At 41.4% G+C, this 14,574-nt stretch overlaps 1 long non-coding RNA gene across 1 annotated transcript in view; it reads left to right on the top strand.

Annotated features, from left to right (window-relative positions):
• LOC144578834 (uncharacterized) overlaps nt 1-14,574 on the top strand; it is a 66,249-nt gene that overhangs the window by 46,385 nt on the left and 5,290 nt on the right. Inside the window, exons 2-3 of the long non-coding RNA XR_013525266.1 lie at nt 8,023-8,150; nt 8,644-8,707. This is a non-coding gene — a long non-coding RNA (uncharacterized LOC144578834). The remainder of the gene's footprint in view (nt 1-8,022; nt 8,151-8,643; nt 8,708-14,574) is intronic.

The raw sequence follows: 14,574 nt of genomic DNA, 5'->3' as shown, positions 1-14,574 counted from the left end.
AGGGTTGCAGAGAATCAAGAGTCTTATATAACTGTCTCAGGGAAAAACAAGCCCACTGGTGTAGGTAATAGATGAAAGAGGAGGAGAGTGCAATTCACGAATTCAGATAGCACAAAGAGGATGAGCTGCTCTTAAACTGTTGATGATACCAGTGGACATTTACAGACAACTTCAGGTGTGCCCAGCATCTGAGGAGACAACCACTGGGGGTACCATCCAGAGAAGCGCACAACGGGATTTTGTCCCTCAAACAGCTCATGATGTAAATGGCCTGAAGATATCTGTAGGGCTAAGGAAACAAAGCATAATTTTGTGAAATGAAATAACCATGACTAATTTAACCACACAAACTACCCAGACCCTTATTTCAAGCCCTAATTTTTGTTGCCTGCAACAATACTCCAGGCATATTTGAGTATGCAGTTCTGCTCACCATTCCCACGACGTTTTAGATGTAGACATCAAGGATGGGGCAGCCAGAGCTGAAAACCCCAGTATTGGAGTGTTGTTGGCCAGATTTTTATTAACACTATACACCAGTGATTCTAAAGAACGTCAGTGATAAAATATGCCTCCCCCTGCCCTTCAAAATCCTCTGTTAGATAATGTTAAGCAACTGTTGAAAATTTCGATAGTGTTATTTACATGTGTGCACATTTTTATTGTTTATAATAAGCTTTGTATTCTACGTGCAAGTTAATCTACAAATTCTCATCCACATGGTCTCTGATACAGATAGATAGATATTTATCTTCGTTTTGAGAGTAAATTCCTGCAGGTAGAGATTGTTGGGGTTCACTTTGGGTGCAGTGTTTGCAGGGAGTCCAGGTTTATATCTTCCACTCCTGTGATAGAACATATCCCTGCTTTTAAACAACAGATTTTTTTAAAAAAGTGATGGTGGCCGGGCCTGGTGGCTCAAGCCTGTAATCCCAGCACTTTGGGAGGCCGAGGCGGGTGGATCACGAGGTCATGAGATCGAGACCATCTTGGTCAAAATGGTGAAACCCCGTCTCTACTAAAGATACAAAAAATTAGCTGGGCATGGTGGCGCGTGCCTATAATCTCAGCTACTCGGGAGGCTGAGGCAGGAGAATTACCTGAACCCAGGAGGCAGAGGCTACAGTGAGCCGAGATCGCGCCATTGCACTCCAGCCTGGGTAACAAGAGCGAAACTCCGTCTCTAAAAAAAAAAAAAAAAAAAAAAAAAAAAAAGTGATGGTATGTGATTGTAAGAATGAAAAACAAAACTTGGGTTTTATCAATGCCGTCATTTTATGTGACCTTTTGGAGTTTTTGTGTTTGAAATTCAAGACAAAGAAACAGTGCAAACTGTGAGATATAATGTTTTTGTTTAATAAGTATAAATTTTAGTGCATATATGAAATATTTTGCTGACTTTGGCTAGTGTCTTTAAAGTTGAGATTTCTCCTTTTGAAATTGCTAATTGCTAGTTTTAAAATTAAATCACAAATAAAAATTTTGTAATTGAATGCTATATGCTGATTCCCAAAAATTAATGTGATATGGGGATGGGGGAGGGTATTAAATACAGACCTGCTCTGTGTGTGAAATATACTAGGACAGCCCTTCTTTCTAGAAATTCCAGAACTTGTGCTGGAAGAATTCAGACCTGAATTCATGACCTCGATGTTGCTTGGGTTGGTAGTTATCTTTTTCACATGCCATGGCAATTCAGGTCCCGCTATAATACCTTCCACCCTACCTTTCTCCTCCCTGTTCCCCAAGTCTTTCCACTCTGGACTATAGTTCTCCTATATCATATTCCCACAAAAAAAAATTTTTTAAAACAGAGTTGACTATTTTTTCTTGTAAGCCTGCTACTTGTTTTACCCTCTTTCCACTCCCTGATTTCCATACGGCTCTGCCTTAGAGATCTTTGATACCTGTAAAGGAAGCCTAAAGAGAAAGGGTGTTCTTGGAGAGTACAGATCAGTAGATTTGGAAGAATTGCCCTTTCCTTCCCCCAAATTAGAACCTGATCAGAACAGTTGCTTAAGAAGTGAACTTGTTAAAGGACTGAAAAATATGAATCACTAGGAGGGGATTTATCAGAAGTATTAAAAGAAGACATGTGGGACTGATTTTCAGAATAGGGAAGAATTATTTCCCTGGAAATAATCCAGGGAAAACATAGAACTGGGAATTTCAATATTTGCAAGAAAAGGGAACAAATCCTAAGAGAAAAAGGCTCAGTATCTACAAGACAATAGGACAATGAGAAATTAACATGGCATGTTTCCGAAAAACTGAGCTTGCCGAACAAACTCCAGCTCTTCGCCTACTTCAGTTTCAGGAGGTTCAGGATTAGCAAATGAGGTGGCTTTAAATCACTTCACATATCTTCATTTTTGTGTTGGATTTGATGTGAAGACTACAATAGGGTTTGCAGCAGTGAGAAGTGGAAAGTGATTGAAAGACCCTCAAATACCTGGCACAGCCCCAAATTCAGAAAAGAGGTTTTCAGCAAAGTGCTAAAAAGATTTCTTTTTGGTCAGGGTTGTTTTGTTGATGTTCTAGAAAGAGAATTAAACAGCATATAGGACTGGATGTGGGGAGTCCAGGTTTAAGAATCATCCATGTGATAGGGACTTGGGAGATTAGCAGAGTCTATGATCAACGTAAGTCTGACTCTGCACACCTAGGTAGCTGAGAGCATGAACTCGACCGGAGCGGACATGGGGAAGTAGGGTCCTCCGAGCCCATCTGGCAGGATGCCACCCTTTCAGGCACTGACAAAGAGAAGAGTGCATTCAGAAGAGACTCCCAGGGCAGAGGATTCTGGTGAAAAGTTGGAGGTTGTTAAACCAGAAAAAGAGAAGCTTCAGGAATCACACGAGTGACTTCTTGTGTCTAAAGCACTGATTTGCAGACAAGAGACTGTTATGGGTTGAATTTTCCACCCTTACTTCCCCAAATTTATATGTTGAGGAAAGCACAAGGAAGAGCATTCTGGCAATTCAGACTGTCTGAGAGTGGGCTGAGCTGCCTTTTGGTGTAGCGTGCTTTGTAGTATTCAGGATGTGTAAGTGGAGATGAGATGACCAGTTTCTGGAGCTACTATAGGGAAAATTCCCACAAACCTTGGAGTGATGGACAATCTCCAAGGTTTCCTTCAATTGTAGAATTCTATGCTTCTAACTCCAGAAGTATTCAGAAATAACAAAAAATTAGCTTAGGATTTTAAATTAGGAATTGTTCTGTTTTTTTGAAAGGATAGAACCTAAACAAGCATTAAAAAAGAACCAGTAAAATGTAATTCTACACAAGAAAGGTGCAAGTTTTCTTTTACATGTATCCTAAGATCTAGCAAAATTTTAGGTATACAGTACAATATTGTTAACTCTAGGCATCACACTGTGTAGTAGCTCTCCAGGACTTAACGCATGTTGTACAACTTCATGCCCTTTGTCCAACTTCTCCCCATTTTTTCCCTCCCTCTGACCCTGGCAACCACCATTCAACTTTCTGCTTCTTTGAGTTTGACGATTTTAGATTCCTAACATAAGTGAGACAATGTAGTATTTGTCCTTCTGTGTTGGGCTTTTTTTTTACTTAGCACAACGGACCCCAGGTTCATCCGTGCTATCAAAAAAGGCAGGGGCTGGGTGCAGTGGCTCATGCCTGTAATCCAGCACCTTGGAAGGCTGAGGGGGGCAGATCACAAGGTCAGGAGCTTGAGACCAGCCTAGCCAGTATGGTGAAACCCTGTCTCTACTAAAAATACAAAGATTAGCCAGGTGTAGAAGCACACACCTATAGTCCCAGCTATTTGGGAGGCTGAGACAGGAGAATTGCTTGAACCTGGGAGGTGTAGGTTGCAGTCAGCCAAGATCGTGCCACAGCACTCTAGCCTGGGTGACAGAGCAAGACTCCATCTCAACAACAACAACAATGGCAGGATTTCCTTCTTTTTAAGGCCAAGTAGTACTTCATTATATGTATACAACACATTTTCTTTATCCATTCATTTGTGGATGGACATTCAAGTGGCTTCTATGTCTTGGCTGTTGTGAATAATGCTGCAATAAACACGGGAATGCAGGTATCTCTTTGTTATCCTGATATTTTATCCCTTTGGAAAAGAGCAAGAATTAACAGGGAAAATCCTTCAAGAACCCAGTGGGCAGGAGTTACATGAAGAACAATGATGCTGGAAAACACAGGGCGCTGAATGATGTTAAATATGTTTGATACCACATGGCTGCAAAACGGTGTGGCTTACTACGAGCAGTATCTGTAGCTTTAAGCCAGGCAGGTTCCTGTCCTGCCACTTAAGAGCTTTGTGGTCTCAGCTCATCTATATAACTTCTCTGAACAAGAGTTTCCTCATCTGCAAAGTGGGACAATATCACCTAGCTCACAGGGTCAGGAGGATGACATAAGACAATTAATGAAAATTGTGAGACACGTGGTAAGTATTCAATAAAGAACTATGAATTTCATTTTGAAATTAGCATCTTCAGAGCCAAAGCCAAAGGCTTATTACACACACACACACACACACACACACACACACACAAAGAGAAACACAAATGACAAAATTAAAGCTTTAAAGTAAACTTCTTTGTTAGAGTCCATGATATAAATAGTGATCTTGCCTATGTAAATGTAAAGTTTCATTTGCTGATATTGTATCTACATTAAATGATTAGAAATCATGATTTGCTACATTGTTCCACATAGAACCAAGTGGATTGATAGATTCTCATTTTTTTTTAGTGGGTTTCCAGCTCATTTGAAAGTGCTGACGGCTGGCCCATGTTTAAGACCTTTGGTCTGACGTATGGCCTTGGATAAACTTCTGTCATTCCTGGTTTTCTCATCTGCACCTTCCCCATCAAGTTGCTGGGATGATGAAATGGGATCAGGCTTGGGGAAGGTGTTAGGTAGTTGGCGAATGAGCATGGGACCATTGCATCCATGAGGATGCTTTGGCATGGTGATGGTAGGTTCTGGCTCTACCCAAAGATAAATGCCGTAAATACCATGGGAAGCAAGGGTCAATTTATCCTGATAGAGCCAGTCAAAACGAGGAATAATGCGTGAAATTAAGGTAGATGAGGCTTTAAGGAAAGGAAAAACTTCTGTTCAGCAGGATCTTTTAGATAATGAAGTGGTCTCTAAGGAAACTTGAAGAAGCTCTACACTAGAAGAAAAACTAAAATGGGCAACCACTCTGCCTACTGAAATATGAGTGATTTCAAACCTTCGGCCTTCTCTTAGTCTTTGTTGCTTTTTCTTCCTCTTTTAATTTTGTGCTTTCCCCAAGGATGTTCCTTGATCCAAATTGCTCTTTATTCGAGACGGTGATTCATTCCTGGTGTGGTTTAAATTGGCCCATGTTTGTAGTATCTGGGGTTAAAAGGCAACCGCCATCTTTCCCCCGGGTTCCCCCTGGGTGGCCTCCTATCACCCCACTCCATGTTTGCAGCGGCCGTCCACAGCCTGGCCTGGCTCTTCTGCCTCGGTGTCGGCCTCCTCATTAGGCATGCTCTGGAGCTGGCTGGTGTCAGAGACGGGCAATGCATCAGAATGCAGGGCATGCCTCAGGCTCCTGGGAAGCTGCACATTCCGCATGAAATATGAAGGCAACAGCCAGCCCAGGGGAGACCCAGGGTGGATTTAGAGGAAGAGCGGCAAAGGTGGCTGTTGGGAGAGGGGCATTCTGCAGGGCCAGAGAGATGATGCGGGCACCTATCACATATTTTAAAGGCACTGCTTTGGTGTGGGAGAGGGATGCTGGGAGGGGCACCTGGTTTATGTATCCTCTTGACTGCTTGCTCCTGACACACACTCCCTCGGTACATTCTTTCTGCATATGCTCACGGTATATCTGTGATTATGGTGATGTGCCCTTTTGAGATAGGCAGCCAGCTCACTCCCTGCTGTGCTCATCACTGATTCTTCAGTTTCTCTGTTGGGATAACCTGAAATCATAGGAGCAGTCCATGTGGATTTTGGAGCTCCTGACAGTAAGAAACATAATAAAAAGTAATGATTGTCCCGCAGGCCCTGGGGATGCTTGTCACACACCACCTTGGGTCTACAGAGGTTAAGCGTGCTTAACAGGCAGTGGCCTCAGATGGCTCCAAGGCCTGACATTAGAGACTGTCCTCGACTTTGTCCAGAATCCTCTAGCTTCCAGCCAAGGCTCCATGCTGGGGTTCCAGCCAGCCATTCAGAAATGAAGAGAAAACCATTCATCCCCACCACAGACACTAAGAGATTACTGCATGCCCTGGACATGTCATAGTGTAATGTGCTGTGCACCGAGCCTTAGAACACTTTACACTGTAGTGTGCTTGGGTTATGTGCAGGTCCCCGACTTAGCCACTCTATCCATGAAGCGGAAATGCTGTATTATTTGTTTTTCTATAACCAAAGGATTGGTACATAGCAGGCACTCAGTAAATATCAAATAAATTCTGTTTGATGAGACTGCCCTCCCACACCATCACACATCCAAGTGATCAAAAAACACAAGTCTACTTGTCCCTCCAAATGCAGAAATTTTGGGAGGCCACTTTTTCTCTCCTAACCTAAATCCACAATCCCCATTACAGTGTACTCAGGGTGTAATTCCGTTTCATATTATTGATTACAGAGTAGTACAGAGACTCCCGCTTTCTTTTAATCAGTGAATATTACACACACACACACACACACACATTCCTGTGATGGAAGCAGTTTGCATTCCTTGTGTGTGAGATGAATGTGAAAGTTTTCTGCAAGAAACTCCAAAGCAGTGATGTCTCCTGAAAGCCCCAGTCATTTCTGGTTGGCAGTACTGCCTGCTGCATTCCTTCCAGAGGTGCCATTCCACAGGCAGGTTCCACTCTGAGGCTGCCCTGCTGGCTGGAATGTGAGACAATATGTATGCTTGTTTTACATGTGGGAACTTTCAGTGTAGAGAACTATATTTGGTGACTTTCTGTTAATTTTATAAAGAAATTGGCTTTTTTGTGAACTGAGAAGATCTATACTTCTGTTTGGTTCTCAATGCAGAGCAGCAGGATTCAACTAAAATGTTGCTTCTCACAAGACCATAAGCTGCCTGGGATCAGGGCACCGTCTGCCCTGTCCGCTGCTGCATTCCCAGTGGCTAGAGCAGCAGCTAGCACAGAGTAGACACTCCGGAATTAGACAAACCTGCGTGGCCGTTTAAACAGAGGGGGTGTCACTTAAACAGATCTGTCTAAATCTGCACTTTCTATAGCAGAGAAATTATAGTGCCTTATCCTCTAGCCGGTGTTATGTTCAGGGTTGGGCCCATTAGAATCCTCTCTGGTTTTGATATGCCTATGCTGAGAGATAGAATTTCTCTGTTGGAGCTACTAAGTTGAGAGTAGGATGCTAATTTGAAAGAGGAGAGAATTCGACTATTAGACAAAACGAAGAGATGGAGAGAGAAAGAGAGCCAGCAAAGCAGCCAGCCCTACCAGCATCATATGACTTGGTGTATTCGGCCCCAGCTGAAGCTCTAACCCAGAATGTCTCGGTTATATAAAGCAGTAAATTACTGATTTATTTATTGCTAGAGGTAATATACAAGAAGGTTTCCATCACTTAAAACTAAAAGCAGTCTGACTGACAGACTTGTTTCATACTATCCCTGTCTGCTTTTAAAGCTATTCATTGCCTCATGCTAACAGCTAATCTTCTCTTTACATTTAATGCATGTGGATCTCCTAAATGTCTATTTTCACATGGCAGTGATTTTGCCCAGTCCTTTTGCCTGCTTTAAGCAGAACTGTATCTAAGCCACATACTCAGGGCGGATATATCTGTCCTATACAAATACTATGGAGAGAAGGAATACTTTACATTTCTGGAGAACAGACCTCACAGTTCCCACTGCTGTCAGATCCCCCTGCCCTCCAGCACACAGCACCCCCTGGACAGTGCACACACACTCTGCAGAGGACCTTGGTGAAGACACCCTGCTGTGGACTCAGCTCTGCTGGACCAGCACTCAATTGTTTGTAACTTGTTTTATAGGAATGGGGTTTAGCCCCCAGCTAGAGAAGAGGTGGCTAGTTTTCAGAGAACAAAAGAGAGGCAAGAAGACAGATGTTCCTTGAACATATACTATGTGAGACACACCATCCAGGGCAGTGCACCTGCATGTAAGTTACATAACTTCTCTTGTCTGTAGCTGTGGACGCAAAGGCTCAGAGTGGTTCAGCAGTTGCGTGCACGTAGGCTGAGCTGTTTAAGTGACAGTGCAGGTCTGTCTAAATGCGAACATCCATGATTTTTCTACCACCCCTAAGTGGTCTCCTGGGACCATATTTTGATTTGTTTTGTGCAGTCCAGACCACTCAGCACCATGCTTGGCCATACCGTAAGTCCAATGACGACAGCACTGTGTTTATCGCCATGTCATACGGACCTAATAAGGAGGGAATGTAACAAACTGCCCCCTACATGGTGTGAGAGAATTGCTTGACATGGAGATGCTCAGAAACAGGAGAAGTTTGGAGTCCAATTTCCTTCCTCTGTGGCCCACCCAGCCTCTGGGGTTGAAAGCGTGGCCAGGGAAAGTGTTCTGTTCCCGTCTATGCAGGGATGCCTCTGGCTGGGTGACAGCGACTGACCCACCTCGTTTTTGTTCTGCAGGTGTTGGAAAGAGGATGCAACCATCCCCAACAGGGAAGGGTGAAAAATGCTGCACTGTGCATGGGTGAATGTGCACATGTGTGTATGTGTGGTCCTGGGAGCAAGGGCCGGGCAGGGACCAGTCTGCAAAACAACATTAAGAAACCGAAACATTTTCCACTGAGAACAGAATTACTGCCCATGGAATTCTTACCCAGCCTGAGAAGCGAGCAGCAGCCCCTCCTTTTCATTAGTTAAACAAAGAGGGTTATTTTTCAAATGAAAACTTTCAGTGTGGAAAACAATCTAATTCCCGGGGCTTTTTGAGAAGTGAGATTCTCAGCGCTCCAATAAACATGTGTATGTGGATATGCAGCTGCAAAGGCAGTGTGGGTGCCCTGACCAGACGAGAGGGCAGGCCTGGCCAGTGTGGGACACGGGGACTTCGCTTCAGGCATCTCATAACAATCCCAGGTAGAAACGCCAACAGAGGGAATGGACTATGGCCTGGAAGATTTGAACTGTTCTGCAAGAGAAAAAAAAAGCAAAAAAAAAACACATTTTCTGTAAGTCCATTAAATGATCTCCTTTCTTACTCCAAGTCAATGAACTCCTTCTGGTTGGAAAATAATCTGCAAACTCAAACCCTGCTTGGTTCAGTGAGGTGTGTTCTGCCTATTGAATTCCTGGCCTTCAGCATTCTTTCAAAAAAAAAAAAACACACTTGTGCCCACTTATGAACCCATGGGGTAATGTCACAGCTTTCTCTTGAGGTGTTCTCTTCATGGAAAGCTCCTGGGTACTTACATTTGTTTAAGAGTGGGTAAGAATAGGAGGGCAGACTGCCAGGGTTCAAATTTTAGCTCCACCACTTAAAAATAGTGTGTGCTTACTCTCTGTGGACCTCACCTTGCCCATCTGCAAAGGGAAATAACAGTGGTACCTGCATCACAGGGTTTTCATGAAGATTAAATAAGAAAATGCTTACAAAGTACTTAACACAGTTTTCGGACAAAGGAAGACCTCAATAAAAAGTGTGGCCATTATTATGAAGTTAAAGGGACATGGCATATGGTCATAGACCTGAACTTTTTAAATTAATAAATATCATTCTTTGAGGTGTCTACTTTTCCCATCTCACTAATGGAAAAGCGTGTTGTTTAAAAAAATAAAAGTAGACACCAAATAGCCTCTCTTCAAATCAGAGCTTCCTTCTCTAATCAGTCCGTGAACATTTCAGGGAGTGCTCTATTTAACTTGGCTGGCCCCTGGTTTTGCCGTGAGTAATACATTGGGCTTAATTTCAAACTCCACACAGCCAAGATCACTGGATACTTGAGCTTCCCCAAGCTGAGTTGATACAGCTGCTCTGCCCCTGGTCACTGGTGAGTTGTCCCTGTGGATTCCAAAGGGTCTGAATACAAACAGGCCGAGGTGCATGGGCCAGCCGTGATGGTCAAGGACATGGGTTCCCACAAAGCAGGTGTCCAAGTGAGACAAGACTGAGGAGGCCTGGGGAGCCCTCCAGTGTAGTCAGAGGAAACTGAGACAGACAGAGGGTGGCCAGGGATTATGGAGAGAGGGGCCTCGATGGTGCTTGGGGAGAGTAGTATTACGTGGAGCATAGGAGGTGGAAAGAAACCATCCTGATTTTGACACTGCCACAGTGATAAACGAAGGGTGCAAAAGCTCTCCAAATTAGGGTCTCTGAGACCAATTAGGTCAGACGATGAACACTTGCTTGAAAAATAATCCAGTATGGCTTTCTTTTAAACACAGGCTTCATTTCAAATGGAACTGAATAAACCAAATTCAATTTAGACATGTTTTTCTCCAGGAACTCAGCTCTGGCATGAAATAAGGCTTGCCTGAGGCCACTTGAGAACTACAGTCTGTGGGACAGCCCTGTGATGGACAGAGAGAGCAGAGTGTTGATTTTGAGGCCTGTCGAACCCCAGTGACAGGCAGCTGGTAAACAGATTGAAGAAGCTAATGACTATTTAGTGCTTTCCAGGCTGGGAAATGTCTCTTTGGCTTCTGAGGTAGCAACACCCTTACCTTAAAAGGTTTGGATTGATGATCTGGGCCCAATAAAAGCCCTGTCTGAAATCTGTTGGGAAGCCCACGCATTTCAGAAGTGAAAGATAATGAAGATGTTCTAGAAGCAATATCATTATGAGTATACATTATAAATGATAATTACAATTAATCGTATTAGCCTTCATAATCTCCCAACATTATAACTCAACAATAGTAGATCCATCTTTCTCGTGTTCCTTGAAAGAAGATTTTGCCTTGAACTACACATTTTCTCCTTTAATTTGATTTGTGGTGATTTCTATTTTCTGACTGATTTCTCTGTCTCCTGAAGGTAGACATGTGTTGGGGAGTGAGGTTTGGGCATTAGATGAAGTTGGGGGGTCATGATGCCCAGCAAATTCTAGAACAGAGTTTACTTGTCCCCGAAGGAGGCACTTGAGCAGCCCATCTTGTCATTTCAATGCTGTCAGAACTCATGCATGCCCCTACATGTGATCCATGGTCAGGCGTTCCCCAATCCCCCTGAATCTAAATCGGCCTCCTCCTTTTATTCTCATAATGCCCTCTTCTTTCTTCCCAAGCACTAATCGTGGTTTTTAATCATTTCTTTATATTTACTTGATGTTTAGCTCCTCATTAGATGTGAGCTCAATAGGAGAGGGGTCATGTCTATTTTGCTTACCCCTGTCTAATGAACACCTAGCGTCGTGCCTGGAATAGGGAGGCAAGCAAGAAATAATTGTGAATGGAAGAGAGAATGGGTTGCACAGCTCGAAAGAGCATGCACCTTAGAATGAAGCCCTCTCTTCTCTCTCTTCCCACTGATGCCAGACATTTGCTATCTCCATATATACCACAAAGGCCCACAGTGATTTCCCACATGCCGAGTCCAGTGGCTTTCTGGGTCCTCATCCCTCGGCTGAGCTGTAGAGTCTGATAGAATCAACTCTGCCCTACTGGAAAGTCAGCTTTCTTGGCTGCAGTGGCTCCACGCTCCCCTCTCTGGTCTGCACTCACGGACTCCTTCCTCTTATGCTGTAGTGGGAATAAAGCCCATGGTTCTGGACCAGTCTGATCACATCCTCATGCTATTCCTTGTCTTGACAGCTCCTCCACTGTGTTGGCTCCAGACTACAGCTTTGTGCTGGGACCTACAAAGTCCTATTTCTAATCCTGAAATGTAACCCTTCCTTTGCCTTCTTTTTCTTCTCCCAATTACCAGGTTGGACAACTTAGTGTCTTTCCTCAACATTGTTCCTCATATTTTCCAAGTAGTCAACATATGAAAATACTGAAAATATGAATTCAGTGTCTTCTCATTGTCTATGACTCAAATGTCTTGATTGCCCAGACCATCCCATCTTTTTCCAATTTTCTGCCAATAATGCCTTTTCTATTTATACTGTCAAAATTCTACCTTTCCTTCAAGGTTTATCTCAAATATTTCCCACTTTAAGTCCCCTGTAAGCTTCCCAATAAATTATAATTTCTCCTGCTTTTAACTACCAATACATCATCTATCTTTCAGTTGGCCTTCTCTTAATTTTTTATTGTATAATGAATTTCCATGTATTTGTCCATATTTTCAGGGAAAGCATAATAAACAGATTTCTGGAGAGACCGACGTAGATAAAAAGAAAGCATAAACTACTAACACACACCCTACAGACATTAAACAAAATATTAAGATGATATTATGATGAATTTTATGTCAATGTCTTTGAACATACAGGTGAAATGGCCAAATTCCTAGAAAAATGAAGAAATGGATAATATGAATATTCACATATTTGCTAGAGAAATTGAATCCATAATTTAAAATTTCTGCAAAGAAATATTGAGGCCTAGACATTTAAGTAAGAATTTATTTCAAACATATGAGAAAAATATAATATAAGTGTTAGACAAATTCTTCCAGGGATTGGAAAAAGGAAGAAATACTTTGCTACTCATTTTATGAGTCCAGCATTACTTTGATACTGAAACTTGTCAAGATCATTCCAGAGGAAGAAAATTACAGGCCAATCCTTCATTGTAATATAGATACAAAACTCTTGAGCAAACCAAATCTAGAGATATTTTAAAAGGATCAGCTATCATGACAAAATAAAGTTTATTTTAAAAATGTAAGGTTGGTTTAACACTTAAAAATCAATCAATATAATTCACCACAGTAACAGTATAAAGAAGAAAAACCATATGAACACCTCAAAAGATGAATAAAAAACATTTGATAAAATTCAGAACTTGTTCATGATTAAAAATATAACTGGCATCAAATTAGGACTAGAAGGGAACTCTTTAATCTAAATGGCTACATCTAATAAGCCCATACTTAATAATAACATAGAAACGATTCTACTGGAGACCAGGAACAAGACAAGGATATTCATTCTGACCACTTCTATCTAACATTGTACTGGAGGTTTTAGCCAGAGTAGTTGAGACAAAAAAAAAAAAGAAATTTCAAAACTTAAGAATTAGAAAAGACACAAACCTGATATTAACCGCGGACATGATTGTATATGGAGACTCCACAGGTGAGTTACTGGAATGAGCCAGCAAATTTAGCTAAACTAATGACTGTAAAGTCAACATACAAAAATCAGCTATGTTTTTGTGTACTGGCAACAAGTATTCGAAAATAATACTTTAAATTTGATGCCATTTATAATAGTATTTTAAAAATTAAGCACCTTGTTAGGAATAAATTCAGCAAAATATGCACCTGACCAATGCATAGCAAATGCAGAACATTACAGAGAATAGTTTTTAAAGACTTAAATTAATGGGGAGATATGACATGTAAATTGGATTGAGAGACCTAGAGTAGAAGTGTTAATGCTCTTCAAATCGGTCTTTGCTTCCATGCAACACTAGTCAAAATCCCAGCAGGTTTTCTTTCTGTCTCCTTCTCCTTTTTCCCTTGCTTCCTCTCTCCCATCCATCCTTCCTCCCTCCCTCCCTTTCTCCCTCCCTCCCTTTTTTCTTTTCTTGTAAAAATTGGTAAGCTAATTCTAAAATTTACTTAGAAATACAAACTGTCAAAAATAGTCAAGACAAACTGAAAAAGAAGAAAGCTGAAGGACTTGTACTACCAGATATCAAAACTCATTATAAAGTCACAGTAACTAAGGCAGTATGATATTGGTGTAATAGAGACAAATGGAGTCACGGAACAGAGTTGAGAGTCCAGAAACAGAGCTGCATGGAAATCACCTGATTTACAACATGGGCACCACTGCAATGTAGTGTGTGAAAACAAATGGTTGGGTTAATTGGATTTCCAAAAGAAAAACAATTCTTTGACCCCCTATCTCACACCATATATGAAAGTCCATTACAGATGGAATATAGGCCTAAGTGTAAAAAGGTGAACAATAAAGCTTCTACAATATAACACATGAGAATATCTTCATGAGCTTGATGTAGATAAATTGAAACAACACATACGATTTACTAACCATAAAACAAAAGATTGATCAATTGGTCTCACTAAAATTAACAATTTCTCATGAAAAAAAGAAAAAGAAAGAAAAGAACACAGACCTACATTTAAGAGAATTAAAGGGCCACTCATAAAGTGGGAGAAGATATTTCCAAAAATATATCAGACAAAGGAACTTATATCCAGAATATTTAAAGATTTCCTATATAACAACAACAAGATGACACATAATGTATTAAAAATGGGCAAAAAATTGTTGACAGTTCTTTTAAAAAAGAAGATGTCTAAATTGGTAACAGAATTATGAAAATATACAAAATTAGGTATGCAAACAGAATCACAATTCAATATTAACCACTTTCTTATTAGAATATAAATTTAAGATAAATTGACAATGCTGAATATGATGAGAATCTAAAGTGACAGGAATTCTTATACGCCATTCGCAGGCATGGAATCTGCTA

Source organism: Callithrix jacchus, chromosome 1 (assembly GCF_049354715.1).
Source record: "Callithrix jacchus isolate 240 chromosome 1, calJac240_pri, whole genome shotgun sequence".
NCBI lineage: Eukaryota > Metazoa > Chordata > Mammalia > Primates > Cebidae > Callithrix > Callithrix jacchus.
This window is presented reverse-complemented; position numbering and strand designations above follow the sequence as displayed.